This window comes from Helianthus annuus, chromosome 8 (genome assembly GCF_002127325.2).
Source record: "Helianthus annuus cultivar XRQ/B chromosome 8, HanXRQr2.0-SUNRISE, whole genome shotgun sequence".
Taxonomy (NCBI): Eukaryota; Viridiplantae; Streptophyta; class Magnoliopsida; order Asterales; family Asteraceae; genus Helianthus; species Helianthus annuus.
In genome coordinates this window covers 165943589-165959902 of record NC_035440.2, presented here as the reverse complement: position 1 = coordinate 165959902, position 16314 = coordinate 165943589, and positions in this window count along the sequence as shown.

Here is a 16314-nt window from a genome sequence, read left to right as displayed (position 1 = left end):
TTGTACAGTATTGAGGGCGGTCTCGCAATTACATTTGTTTCCAAGTTATATCAATTACCACCCACGGTACTGTCAAACCCGACTTGTGGAAATGTTACCCCTCGCAAGGCAGTAACAAATTTTGTATACAAAACCCCAACATACGGACGATAATTGTATCCTTACAAATACTCAATAACTGCTTAATATATAATTAATTAAGTGAGGTTTTGTAAAAACAATTTGCAAAAAGGAGATTACTCACATTGTTGTCTTAGGTTTTCAGTAAGGATTTCCTGGAAATAATCTATAAATTACACCAATGCACACGTGTTAGTATAATAACCCATTTTAACATTAGCAATACCCTCCCCGAGACGGCATTCCAACGACTACGTCGGGCAGAACCACGACAGCCGTTACGGAACCCTAGATCAATCGGGCAGAGTATCTAATACGTATCTAGCGGTTATGATACTTACAACAGAGCAAAACCTCGTTATTTAGGGGGTATTATGCCCGACTATAGCTTCTACTATTAAGAAATTGAGAGAGATCGAGTGAATGAATGAATTTCGACTGAAGTCCTGATGCCCTCTTATATAGGGCCTGATTTTGGGTCTTACACGGCCCGCGTAAGATGTAGCAAAGGGCTATGCGGCCCGCGTAGTAGGGGGTCTAGGCCATAGGTGATCCGGGTCACGTATAGGTTTAACACACGTGACGACACGTGTCGGCACCGGGTGCAGCCCTGAATGCAAGCTGTCGCGGCCCGCGTAAGATGTAGCCATAGGCTACGCGACCCGCGAGTGATACAAAAATTGTGTTTGTATTTTATTTTTAATGCTATATCGTATTTTGGGCTCGGTTTTCACGTATGGGGTGTATTTTAAAACATATTGGGGTATTTTAAAATATATTAGGGCGTCAAAAAATATTTCAAGGGTGTCGGTTTTTAATTTAGGGTTGTTATATCCTCCCCACCTTGTTTTAGAGCTCGTCCTCGATATCTACTGGAACAAGTGTGGATATTTCCTTTGCATTTCTGATTCAAGCTCCCATGTATATTTTGGTCTTCTTTTGGAGTCCCACTTACTTTAACCAGAACTAATCTCTTATGTTTGAGGTTCTTGACTTTCCTGTCTTCAATCTGTAGAGGCTTCTCTACAAACTTAAGTTGTTCATTTACCTCTATATCCTTTAGAGGCACTACGAGTGATTCATCAGCTAGGCATTTCTTGAGATTAGATACATGAAATATATCATGTAATCCTGCCATTTCCTCTGGCAGTTTTAGCTGATAGGCTACAGGTCCTATTCTTCTGATAATCTCAAACGGTCCAACATACCTGGGACTTAGCTTTCCCCGTTTGATGAATCTTGCCACTCCTTTCCAAGGAGAGACTTTTAACAATACTTTATCTCCTACTTGAAATTCCAACGGTTTACGTCGGTTATCAACATAGCTCTTCTGTCGATCATGTGCTGCTTTCAGTCGATCCTTGACTTGAATGATCTTGTCAGTTGTTTCTTGCACTATCTCAGGTCCAGATAGTTGCTTTTCCCCAATTTCTGCCCAACAGACTGGGGTTCGGCACTTTCGTCCATAGAGTGCTTCGAATGGTGCAGCATTGATACTTGTGTGATAACTATTATTATAAGAAAATTCTATTAAAGGTAAGTGATCGTCCCAATTACCTCCGAAATCAATTACACAAGCTCTAAGCATGTCCTCCATTGTCTGAATCGTCCTTTCACTTTGTCCGTCCGTTTGAGGATGATAAGTTGTGCTTAGATTTAGCTTGGTTCCCCTTGATTTTTGAAAACTTGCCCAAAAATGAGAAGTAAAACGACTGTCCCTATCAGAAACAATTGATAAAGGTATTCCATGTAATGAAACTATTTCATTTACATATAATTTAGCTAACTGTTCCATACTGAAAGTTTCTTTCATTGGTAGGAAATGAGCTGACTTGGTTAGCCTATCTACAATCACCCATATTTTATCATTACCTTTTCTTGTTTTGGGTAATTTGGTTACAAAATCCATTGTTATCAATTCCCATTTCCAAACTGGCATCTCTAGTTGTTGCAGCAATCCTGAGGGTTTCTGGTGTTCAGCTTTGACTTGTGAACAGGTTAAACATTTAGAAACATAGGTTGCTATATCTTTTTTCATTCCTATCCACCAAATTTTTTTTCTTAAATCTTGATACATCTTATCACGTCCAGGATGAATCGTATATTTCGACTTATGGGCTTCTTCTAATATACGATGATGCAGGTTTCCTAATTTAGGTATCCACATTCTCTTTTTATGGAATCTCCAAATTCCATCTGTTCCTTGTTCTAATTCCTTAATCATTCCTTTTAATTTTTCAGTATCATCCTTGATTACTAATTCTTGTGCTTTTCTAATTTGATCATTTAAATCTACTTGTAAATTTAATTTAAGAGAACGTACCCTTTTTTGGCTTCTCATGAAACTTTCGACTTAAAGCATCAGCCACTACATTTGCCTTTCCTGCATGATATTGGATATTATAATCATAATCATTAAGAATCTCCATCCAGCGTCTTTGTCTCATATTTAATTCTTTTTGCCCGAAAACATACCTTAAACTTTTATGATCAGTGAATATGGTAAACTTACGACCATAAAGGGAATGTCTCCAAATCTTAAGGGCAAAAATTATAGCTCCTAATTCCAAATCATGGGTTGAATAATTCTCTTCATGATTCTTAAGCTGTCTTGACGCGTAAGCTATAACCTTTTGACGTTGCATCAATACACATCCATATCCTAACTTAGAAGCGTCACAATAGACTATAAAGTCTTCAGTTCTTCTGGTAACGCTAGTATGGGTGCATGGGTTAATCTTTGCTTAAGAATTCCAAATGCTTCTTCCTGTTTTGATCCCCATTCAAACTTAATGGATTTACAGGTTAACTTGGTTAAGGGAATGGCTATTCTAGAAAAATCTTGAATAAATCTTCTATAATAACCGGCCAATCCTAAGAAACTTCTAACCTCGGTTGGTGACTCAGGGGTTTTCCATTTGGTAATTGCCTCGATCTTAGTTGGATCTACATGAATTCCTTCATGGTTGACTAAGTGTCCAAGAAATTGTACCTGTTCTAGCCAAAACTCGCACTTTGAAAATTTAGCATAGAGCTTTTCCTTTCTTAGTAAGCTTAGATGTGCGTGCAAATGCTTTGCATATTCCTCTTTACTTTTAGAGTAAATGAGAATATCATCTATAAAGACAATTATGAATTTATCCAAATATGGCTTACATATCCGGTTCATCATCTCCATAAATCGGCTGGGGCATTGGTTAAACCAAATGGCATGAAAGTAAATTCATAATGGTCATACCTTGTTCTAAATGCGGTTTTAGGAATGTCCTCTTCCTGTACCTTTAGTTGATAATATCCTGACCTTAAATCGATTTTAGAGAAAAATCAAGCTCCTTGCAACTGATCAAACAGATCATCGATTCTTGGTATTGGATACCAATTCTTAATCATGACTTTGTTTAATTCATGGTAGTCAATGCACATACGCATTGATCCGTCTTTCTTTTTAACGAATAAAATCGGTGCTCCCCATGGCGATGAGCTTGGTTGTATGAATTCCTTCTCCAATAATTTGTCTAACTGTTTCTTCAGTTCCTGCATTTCGGCGGGTGCCAAAAGGTAAGGTGCTTTGGCAGTTGGTGTTGTTCCGGGTAGCAGATGGATTCTGAATTCGACTTCTCTGTCTGATGGTAGTCCTGGTAATTCTTCTAGAAAGACATATGAAAACTGGGATACTACTGGAATATCTTTTAGTTCTTTTCCTTTAGTGTTAATGATTATAGAAATCAAATACACTAATGATCCTTTTCTTATACAACTTGCAGTTTTCATCACAAACATGAATTTAATGGATCTAGATGGTTTATCTCCTTTAATTGTGATCTTTTCACCCCTTGGTGAAATTACTTGGATTGACTTTTGATCACATAAAATACTGGCTTTATTAGTTATTAACCAATCCATTCCTAATACAATATCAAATCCTGCCAGATTCATTGGGTAAAGGTTTGCAACAAATTTTTGATTTAAAAACTCTATTCTTGCTCCCTGCAAGATTTCAGAAATCCTAACCGTTTCTCCATTCGCTGTCTCGACTAAACATTCTTGGGGGAGTTTAGTTAATGGTTGATTGAGAAGTTTGCAAAATGAAGTATTAATAAAACTTTGGTTTGCACCAGAGTCAAATAATACTTTAGTAAAAATATCATTAACTAAAAACGTACGAGCTATGACGTCTGGGATCATTTTGGCTTCATCTGCCGTTAGAACAAATGCTCTAGCATTTTTAGTGTTCTTGTTGTTAGCAGCTGGAGCCAATTTTGGACAATTTGGCTTGATGTGACCTTTTTCTCCACAGTTGAAGCACAGTCCATTACTGGATTTCCTCCTGCAATCTTCTTCCTTGTGTCTTGGCATCTTGCAGAAATTGCAGTGAGTGGAGCATTTTCCCGAATGCTTCTTCTTGCAGGCTTTGCAGTATGGTGCAGAGGTAAAACCTACATTCCTATGGTTGGAATTCCCAGAACGGAATTCTTGGATAAGCCTTTGAGCTAGGTTTCTCCTCTGGTCTTCTTCTCTAGTACGGATTAATTCATATGTCAAGGTATTTGCTAGTTCTACAGCTTCTTCTATAGTTTGGGGTCTAGCTGCCTTGACTACATGTCTAATCTCTCCAATTAATCCCCAGATGTAACGGGAGATCAATACCGGTTCAAGTGATGCAAGGGTTGGTACTATTCTAGCATATTCAAAGAATGTAGTAGTATAACCCTTACTATCTACCTCGGTCATTCTAAGGTTTAGAAACTTATTTGCTATCTGTTCCTTTTCATTGGGAGGGCAGAATTTCCTTTCTACCATACTTTTAAATTCCCCCCCATTCCATGTTGTATACCCTATCACTTCCTCTTGACTGGAGGATAGTGTTCCACCATTCCAAGGCTGAGTTTTTAAACAAATTAGAAGCAAACACTATCTTGTCTTCTTCAGCACGCTTGCTTATTTTTAAAACAGCCTCAGTCTTTTCTATCCAGCGTAGAGCTGCAATGGGTCCTTCATTGCCCGAGAATTCTATTGGTTTGCAGGACTAGAATTCTTTATAAGAACAACCATACGGCATGGTTCTTCTTCTTTTGGGAAGGGGCACTTGAAGTATGGCTCCATTGTTTATGCTATGTTCTGGTTCACTTGGTCGCTTACTGCTATGCTTACTTTTATTATCCGCTTCCTTAACCGTTTGGATAATAAATGGCATTGTATCTATGATTCCTTGTGCCACTATATGTTGGATGGCACTATTATCTACTTGGTTTCCATTGTTATTGTTTTTCGGATTCTCATTATTCAGATTATCGTTATTCGGATGGTTATCACTCTGGTTTTCATTGTTCAGGTTTTCCTGGTTCACTTCATTGTCCATCTGAATTTTAAACACTTACCATGCATTCCTATCACAAAATAATATTTAATATAACCAATCACATGACACGCACTTTGGTCAAAAGCGTCGATCATTGCGACTTTACTCTATTTATATAATATGCATCTATTACAAACCAGTACTGAAATTAAATTACAATACCGACTGAAATTTAAAGTTACACTACTAGTAGTAGGCATCCGTAGTTTTTTTTCTCATACACATACACACATATTTTATTATTATATCATATTATTATTATAACCTTCTCCACCATCACTTCTACGGATATGGATTCATCCAGAAATCCATATTGCGCTCGTTGTACTTCCAGACGAGTCGCTCTCCCACCTGTCTCATCCTTTCACCATTCTCTAAAATTTCCTCACCAAATGTCCTAACTTCTTGTACATTTTATGCACTCATTGCGGGTGCAGGTTCTAGGATTGGGTTCAGAATCTGGGGTGCGGGTTCCTGGTATGGAGGTATAGGGGCATGGTATAGCTAAGGATTTTCTAGAATCTCCCTAATGAATACATCATTATCATAATAGGGATCTAGAGGGTCTAACCCTGGGTAGGCTCCTAGGTTCTGCATGGGCATGTCTTCGTGTATCAGGTAACGTATTGTCGTCCCACCGTGGGTCGTAATTTGGGTCTAAGGGATTTGGTGCGGGTACCCTAGGTATTTCCTCCGGATTAAAATCATGCATTTCTACTTGATTTTCAGGGTTTTCTATTTCCATCAGTTGGTCAGGAATTGGTGGTTGTGGTTGGGGTTGGGGTGCTAACATTTGTTCTAGGTTAGGGTCAGCTGCAGTGGTTGCTAAGATGTGGATGTTGGCTATACCCCTATTAAGCATATCCTGGGCATAGGCATCGGTTTCTCTTTTGGTTGCGACTAGTGCTCTCTGTTCTTGTAACTTTTTCATACGCTTTCTACGCTCATGTGCTCCCCGACTGAACTATCCCCTCTTTTTCTGAGGAAATGGCTCTTCAGATTGAGCCTTAAATACAAATATTCCTTCATTCGTATCAGTAGAGTACCCTGAGAGGGCAGGCTGAGAAGAGGCACCTTCACTTCTAGGCGAACCAGACAATTGACGGTACGCGTCAGCTGGTCCTTGGTCTCTCATACTGTAAACTAACAAATAGTCAAATAACACATAACAAGAAAATCCAATTATGCACGTATTCCCGTAATTTATTTCCTAACAATTTGAATTTGGTGTCAGCAGAACACTTCTGTGGCTGACTCAGTGGCTTAGCTCTGATACCACTTTCTGTCGCAACCCCCGTCCCCTATTACAAACCCGGGAACGGGCGGCCGAGGCCAGTTTCGGTGGTATCTGTTGTTTTATCAATTTTGGCAGCGGAAATTACATCAGGACCGTAGTTAGGAAATATTTTATCAAAGTAAAATACCACATTTTCATAATATTAAACACATGGGATAAAACCCAAGTTTTAAGTACACACGTTTTCATAGGAATAAGTCCTATTTTTATTTAATAAAAACATCTATTTCTTTTAGGTAACTTTATTGCCACTTTTCCAAGCTTTCAGTGTTGTCCAGCTGGCTTCTATTTGGCTTTCACATTGTGTTACCTGAAACGCGTTTAAAAACATTTTGTCAGTGGGAAATACTGGTGAGTGAATCCAGTTTAATCAAGTTTAAATAAAAACCATTGTACAGTATTGAGGGCGGTCTCGCAATTACATTTGTTTCCAAGTCATATCAATTACCACCCACGGTACTGTCAAACCCGACTTGTGGAAATGTTACCCCTCGCAAGGCAGTAACAAATTTTGTATACAAAACCCCAACATACCGACGATAATTGTATCCTTACAAATACTCAATAACTGCTTAATATATAATTAATTAAGTGAGGTTTTGTAAAAACAATTTGCAAAAAGGAGATTACTCACATTGCTGTCTTAGGTTTTCAGTAAGGGTTTCCTGGGAATAATCTATAAATTACACCAATGCACACGTGTTAGTATAATAACCCATTTTAACATTAGCAATACCCTCCCCATACGGCATTCCAACGACTACGTCGGGCAGAACCACGACAGCCGTTACGGAACCCTAGATCAATCGGGCATAGTATCTAATATGTATCCAGGGGTTATGATACTTACAACGGAGCAGAACCTCGTTATTTAGGGGGTATTATGCCTGAGTATAGCTTCTACTATTAAGAAATTGAGAGAGATCGAGTGAATGAACGAATTTTGACTGAAGGCCCGATGCCCTCTTATATAGGGCCTGATTTTGGGTCTTACGCGACCCGCATAAGATGTAGCAAAGGGCTACGCGGCCCGCGTAGTAGGGGGTCTAGGCCATAGGTTATCCGGGTCACGTATAGGTTCAACACGCGTGACGACACGTGTCGGCACCAGGTGCAGCCCTGAATGCAAGTTGTCGCGGCCCGCGTAAGATGTAGCCATAGGCTACGCGGCCCGCGAGCGATACAAAAATTGTGTTTTTATTTTATGTTTAATGCTATATCGTAATTTGGGCTCGGTTTTCACGTATGCAGTGTATTTTCTGACATATTGGGGTATTTTAAAATATATTAGGGCGTCGAAAAATATTTCGAGGGTGTCAGTTTTTAATTTAGGGTTGTTATATCCCCTTTTATTCTTGGTAGTCGTCCCATTTCCTTTTCGGGAAAGGGTATGGGGTTTTCTTTGTTGGATTTCCGCGACAATAGTTGCTCCAGCCTCTATCGCATCATGGTAGGTAGTTGGTTTGGTGGACTTGATAAGCGTGTGATATTCTGTTGGTAGCCTCCAAAGGAATCTTTGAATACGATTTTCTTCAGTGTTCACTAAGTAAGATACTAGTCAAGACATTTTAATAAAGTCAGTAACATATTCCCGGTATGTCTTATTCTCGAGTTTAAGATGCAAAAATTCCTTTTCAATTATGTCTGTTTCACTTGGTAGACAAAAGTGTTTTGTAAATCGTTATGAAAATTCCTTACAACTTAGGCGATGTTCTAGATCACCACCTCTAGTTTGCTTTTGTATCATCCACCAAAACAAGGCTTCAGATTTAAACAAATGAACAGCAAACTTAACTTTATTTATTTCTTGGCAATCACCTTAACTATATTTCTTTCTTGGCAATCACCAACGTCTGAAACGCCTTCTACCTTACTTAGCCATTCATGTGCCTCAATAGCACCTTTCTTCCCGTCGAATGAAGGAGGGTTACAAGAAATGAAGGTCTTATAGTTGCATTATCTAGAGATTTTTATTTCTTTAGCTTTAGTTAGTTTGGTATCCTCCACATTTTTTTCTTGTCTAGGTTCCTCTCGTGGAGTTGGTGTAGGTGTGGTGTTTCCCTAGATTGCACTTGCACTGGTTGTTTTGTATTCTGACGTCCGCGTCCCTATGCATTGGCAATGGATTTTCACGACTCGGAGGGCTATCTAGTCGACCACGTCATCTCCTATGTTTATGGATTCGCCATGACAAGCAGAGTCAATGTGCGGATCAACCGATGGGTTAGGTCGACGATTGTTGTTAATTGAAGGTTCTACCCACCTTTTCTAAATTTCCACGAGAAACACTTCTTTATATTTCATTCACTAACAGACAATGATAATAATTATTTCACATAGTACACATGGAACAACAAATTTTCAAATATATCATGATGTGTAAAATGTTTAATATATTTTTAAAACACCAAATTAAATGGTCAAACTAGCTTAACTACACACAATCGGCAAGTGCATCGGTCGTTATGTAGTCAAGTCGGTAAGACCGAGTATCAATCTGTTGACACAATGGCACGACTCTCGATACTAAACTTTTGTCGAGTCCTAGTCTAGCAATTTTTAATGAGTGCTTGGATTTATATTAACTACTAAAATTAAATACGAGAGCAAATACGAAAGAAGAGCAAACAGAGAAAACAAATAGCAGATTTGGGTGCAGTCAGACGATGGAAAAATAGCTACCTAGGCAAGATGCGTGTCAATTCACTCACGGTTGTTGGAATGGAATAACTAAGTTTTGGCTATCGGGATCTTAAAGTTCACTAAACAATACATAAACTGGCTGGCAGATCATTCTCCAAACAGGTCGCAATCTAGGGTCAAGAAAAGTGTATAAACTCACCAGTTAATGTCAGATCACCTCTCGGTCTCTCTAACTAGGTTATGGTATCCAAAATCTAGATTACCTCTCGGTCTCACTAGAAACAGTGCATCCTGATAGTGTAAGGGATGTACGGGGTGGTGACTCTAATTAGGTTCTAACACGGTTTGCTAAAAATCACAAGAAAACCTAGGGCAATTTACTCTCGTGCAATTAACACCTAACCCGTCTAATGATTAAGACCACCCGACATCTAATCTCCTCTCGGTCTCAAAGATGGTAGAATATTTAATTACCAAATAGTTTATTAATTTGTTCCTAGGGTTTACTACGTCTAGCAACCACAAGATTTAGTCGAAAACACAAAGTTAACGAAATCACCTAACCTAGATTAAATTAATACGCAATTAATTTTAACCAAGAAAAGGTGGAACAAAAATAAACCATCAATTATTAAATACGCATATACTTTAGAACCTAGTTTAGAACACTTTTACCATAATACTGAGGCAAAACATTACTTAATCAAACCAAGAAACCGTAATAAATTAACAATTATTCATAGCCTAGGTAGCACAAAGAAATTTTGGCAAGCATATTTAAGAACGAAACATAAATATATTCAAAGCAATTAAATTCAGAGAACATTGTTCAAGTATTCGAGTCTAAATAAACTGAAACCAATAAAAACAAAGTCTAACCGAAAAGCTATGAACTTTAGGCTAATACTCCTCTATCCAAGCCTTCCTTCACCCTTGCAATATTTCAAAAATATTGATGCTTTCCTTCTCGAATCCCTATGCGGTCTGCCGTATGCTTTCTCTTTTCAATTCGTCTGCCTCCTTATCTTGTCAACTCGATTGTTGTATACTAGTTGATGCCCTGCCCGCGTTGCGGGGCTATGGCCGAATAATGAGCGAGTGTTAGGCAGCTCATTAACACGAAAAACAATTAAATCGAGTCAACCAATTAAAACAAAACACTATAAAAGTTTTGATTAAAAAAACTTAAACAATGGAAACATTGTAATTTTTAACTGGGGGAAAGTTGTATTTTTTGACTAGGGTAAAATCATAATTTGCCAAAAGCTAAAGTGATGGCGGTACTGTAAATTTGAATCGGGGGCAAAATTGTAAATTTTCACAGGGGCAATTCGTAATTTTGAACTTAGGGTAACAGCGTTATATAAATTTGAACTAAGGGCACATTCGTAATTTTAAGCTGGAGGCAAAACCACAGTTTTTTTTAATCGATGGCAAAATCGTAATTTTGAGTTGGGGAAAAAGCAGAATTTTGTTTTTAATTGGGGAAAAAACATAATTTTGAACTGAGGGCAAAATCATAATTTTTTAAACGGGGAAAATAACATTTTTTAACATAGGAAAAAATCGTAATTTTTAGTTGGGGGCAAAAACATAACTTTATTTTGAACTGGGGGCGAAAAGGTAATTCTGAGTTGAGGGCAAAACCACAAATTTTTTTTTTGAATCGAGGGAAAAATCAAAATTTTGAGCTGGGGACAAAAGCGTACTTTTATTTTTAGCGGGGGGCAAAACCGTAATTTTAAGCAGGGGCAAAAACGTAATTTTAAAATGGATATAAAATAATAAACTGGCTGGTCCAATGGGGGAGTGCCAGGCAAAATCATAATTTTGAATTGAGGGCAAAATCATAATTTTTAGATGGGGACAAAAGCATAATTTTATTTTGAGCTAGGGGCAAAACAGTAATTTTAAGCAGGAGCAAAAACGTAATTTAAAATGGATATAAAATATTAAACTTGTTGGTCCAATGGGGGGGGGGGGAGTTCAAGGCAGCTGCCTGACACTATTTCCCATTTTGAATTAATGGTAAAATCGTAATTTTGAGATGGGGACAAAAGCGTAATTTTATTTTGAGCTGGGGGCAAAACGGTAATTTTAAGCAGGAGCAAAACAACAACAACAACAACAACCATACCCAGTATAATCCCACCTATAGCCAAGCTATAGGTAGGGTCTGGGGAGGGTGGGATGTAGGCAAGCCTTACCTCTATCCCAGGGGATAGAGAGACCGCTTCCAGTGAGACCCCCGGCTCGTAAACCAAAACCAGATATAAGAGTCAAATAAACATACAAAAAGTACAACAACAACCATACCCAGTGAATCCCACAAATAGCAAAGCTACTTATAGGGTCTGGGGAGGGTGGGATGTAGACAGACCTTGCCTCTATCCCTAGGAATAGAGAGACTACTTCTTGGGAGACCCTCGACTCCAAAACGAATAGCATACCAACATACCAAGTCAAAGAATATAGAAAAAAAAAGAAGTCACCAATACCAAGAAAGTGATCAGAGCGACACAATATAATGTAAATCATGTATAATAGCATACAACATCAATTGGGCATAAACATAATTAGGCAGTCACCGGTAAAGTCACTTAAAGAAAAAGAAAAAACTACGTCCGTAAAATACCTCTAAGACCTTACTGTAATATCCTTTAAAATTCCTTAACCCTGATCCTACGCCTCCACGAAGTCCTATCTTGGACCATGTCCTCAGAAAGATGTAACTCTAGTAAATCATGCCTAATCTGCTCATCCCATGTCAGTTTGGGTCTGCCTTTTCCTCTCCTCCCCTCCACAGTAAGAGTTTCCACTACTCTAACTGGTGTCGTCGTCTGTCTTCACTTCACATGCCCAAACCATCTTAATCTCCCCTCCCTAATCTTATCCGATATACTAGCCACTCCTAATCTTTCCCTAAAAACCTCATTTCTTATCCGATCTAACCTCGTGTGTCCACACATCCACCTCAGCATCCTCATCTCTGCTACCTCCATCTTGCGCGCTTGTGTCTTCTTGATAGCCCAACAGTCTGTTCTATAAAGCATAGCGGGCCTAACTGCTACCCTGTAAAATTTCCCCTTTAGTTTAGTTGGGAACCTCCTATCGCACAAGACCCCACTGGCTGTCCTCCATCTACACCAGCCAGCCTGAATGCGATGGGTAACATCACTATCTATGCCACCATCTCTTTGTACAAACGAACCCAAATACTTAAATTTAGTTGCCTGCGGGACCAATTGATCCTTAATGGTGATTTGGGTATCATCGTCATCGGCTACAGCACTAAAATCACACTGTAGGTACTCAGTCTTAGATCGACTAATCCTTAGGCCCTTGCCCTCTAGAACTACTCGCCACTCCTCTACCCTCGCGTTCAGGCACTGTTTAGTCTCTGCAATCAACACAATATGGTCTGCAAAAAGCATGCACCATGGAACTGTCTCTTGAATCACCTTGGACAACTCATCCAAGACAACCGCAAAAAGAAAAGGGCTCAACGCAGACCCTTGGTGAAGTCCTACCTCCACAGGAAAGAAGTTTGTATCCCCTATAGGCGTGCGGACACTGGTTTCCGTTCTATCGTATGTGTCCTTAATAATGTCTATATACTTCCCAGGTGTCCCTCGACCCTCCAAACTATCCCAAATCAGTTGTCGTGGTACAGTGTCATATGCTTTTTCAAGGTCGATAAACACCATATGTAAATCTTGCTTCTTTGCTCTATATTTTTCCATCAATCTCCTTAGAATATGTATCGCTTCTGTAGTTGACCTCCCTTTCATGAATCCAAATTGGTTTACTGAAACCGGAGTTTCACTTCTAATTCTAGTTTCAATTACCCTCTCCCAGAGCTTCATAGTGTGACATAGCAGTTTGATTCCTCTATAGTTCCCGCAACATTGCGCGTCTCCTTTATTCTTGTATAAAGGCACCACAACACTACTCCTCCACTGATCTGGCATTTTTCCAGTCTTGAAAATACGATTAAACAAAAGTGTTAACCATTGGACTCCTTCCCCCAAACACTTCCACACCTCAATCGGTATGTTGTCCAAACCCACTGCCTTGCCTCTTCCCATCTTCCTAAGTATCATCCTCACCTCTTCATGTGTGATCCTCTTGCAGTAGCAATTATTCTGTTGTCGCCTTTGAGTCCTGGGATTGCTGCTATCTTGTTGGTATGCCCTACCGTCGTTGAAAAGATTATGGAAGTAGGTTTGCCATCTCAACTTAATGTCAGGAGCAAAAACGTAATTTAAAAATGAATATAAAATATTAAACTTGTTGGTCCAATGGAGGGAGTGCCAGGCAGCTGCCTGGCACTATTCCCCCATTTGATAAATGTATGTATGGGAAATGTAGTTGTAGGTTTTTTTTAATTACAATATATATCTTTTTTCCCCTCAAGAATTGCAGCCGTCCAAAATAGGGTATATCTATTGGCACACTCAAATGCCTATATGCATACCAAAAAGCACTATTTTGTCCTATATGCACACCCTGCAGTGTCGAGCTGTGGCCAAATCGCGGCGTTTTGGTCCGGTCAACCAGACAAAAGACTGACGGGTGTTTGACGGGTCTGTTGACCGGATCAAAACACCGAGCCTTGGCCGCGTTTTGGTCCTGTCAACCGACAAAAGACTAACCGGGTGTCTGATTGACAAGACCAAAACGCGGCCAAAGCTCGGCGTTTTGATCCGGTCAACAGAACCGTCAGGCACCCGTCAGTCTTTATCTGGTTGACCGGACCAAAACGCAGCGCTTTAGCCACAACTCGACACTGCAGGATGTGCATATAGGACAAAAAAACCTTTTTTAAGCTAACTATCTGCACACCAAGTGTGCAAATGTTCTCCCCCTCCAAAATAATACCTAAACTTGCGTCCCACTCAAAAAAAGATGATAACATTCAAATTGTTCTTTTCTGTTAATTCTCGTCAACGTGTACATGCACATGGACTTAGGGTATACGGGGCACCAGCGGGGAGGGGGATCGGTGACCCCAGTGCCCGATCGGGAACACCGCCGCCATCACCGCGGGGACCCAAATCGGGGAGGGGAATCGGGGAGGAGACACTGCGTTGAAATTGCACAAAGATTGAGGAACGGTCCAAATGGGGCCCGATGATGACAAAAATAAACTTTTTCAACGGCGTATACCAACAAGCGATAAAAATTATATTTTTTAACGTTGTATATTTTTTAATTTTGTTTACTAAGTTCATATTTTTTAACACTTATTATTTTATAATATGTAGGATCGCACACGAGGAAGCGGGTGTAGCGATCTCAACGTGATGAAAGTCGCTTTAAAGGAATTTAAAGATAAATATCCGAACGGTTTTCAACATGTCGAGGCATGGCAGGTTGTTCGAAAACACGACAAATGGGCCCAAGTCCCATTGTTGGGTGAGGAAGGGGAAGGCTCGGCACAAAAAAGAAAGCCCGTTGACGTGGACCATTCCATACCCGATATGAACGAAGACCCCTCGCCACAAAGAACACAACGGCGAGACAAGCGTCAAGCGACATCGTCCGAGGGCTCGGCCGAGTTGGCGGCACAATTCAAAGAGTACACCGCCATGAAAGAAGCGAAGCACGCGATGGAATTGGAGGCGATTGAATTGAGGAAGAAAAGAGATTCGGAGGCTCCCGAGCTCATAACGGAACAACGCGAGACGATGAGAAACTACGCGTACGATCGAGATATGAAAACATTCCTCAAGCCGCACGACGATACTCCGCCGGAAATGTTGGCGTTCATCCTCGCCCGAAAGCGCGACATCACTAACAAGTACGGGTGGCCGTGCAATTTCTAAAATTTTTTTCTAGTTTTAATGCAATTTTTATTTTCTAGTTTGAATGTTATTTTTATTTTCTAGTTTGAATGTAATTTTAATTTTCTAGTTTGAATTTAATTTTTATTTTTATTTTCTACTTTGAAATGTCTTTTCTTAAATTTTATTTAATTTTTATTAATATTTTTTTAATTTATAAACATGCATAATTACAATAAATAAAAAAAAACAAAAAAAATAAAAATAGCAAGTCCCCTAAGAGAGGAGTGCCGCCATCAAATTAGGGTGTGAGGGGAGTTTAAGAAGGAACTTGACGTGACATAACCTAATTGGATGTGTGTAAGAGAGGGGACTCCCCTAAGAAGGGAGTGCCCCTCTCACCCTTAGTCCATAATATTCTTTTTTTAATTGTTTACCCAAGGAATATATAACCAACGTGGCCTTCTTTTCCTTATATCTCTTTTTTTCAATACATCTATATATATATATATATATATATATATATATATATATATATATATATATATATATATATATATATATATATATATATAGGGGGCTGCTAGAATGAAAACTACCCCGAGTTATAAGAACCGCGAGAACTACACCCCACGGAGCGCCGTTCGCCATGATTTTTTTTACAAGCAGATGTGTGTATTATAAACACAGCCGTAAAAAATCATGGCGAACGGCGCTCCGTGGGGTGTAGTTTTTTACACCACAAGTTTGGTGTTTTTAATTTTTTTTCTTTTTTCTTTTTTTTTTCACCAAACTTGTGGTGTAAAAAACTACACCCCACGGAGCGCCGTTCGCCATGATTTTTTACGGCTGTGTTTATAATACACACATCTACATGTAAAAAAATCATGGCGAACGGCGCTCCGTGGGGTGTAGTTCTCGCGGTTCTTACAACTCGAGGTGGTTTTCATTCTAGCGGCTCCCTATATATATATATATATATATATATATATATATATATATATATATATATATATATATATATAGGGGACGTTCATTTGAGAAGAAAATTTTATTGAGAAGAAAAAGAATAAAAGGGTACAATTGTAAAACACTAAATAGTTTTTTTC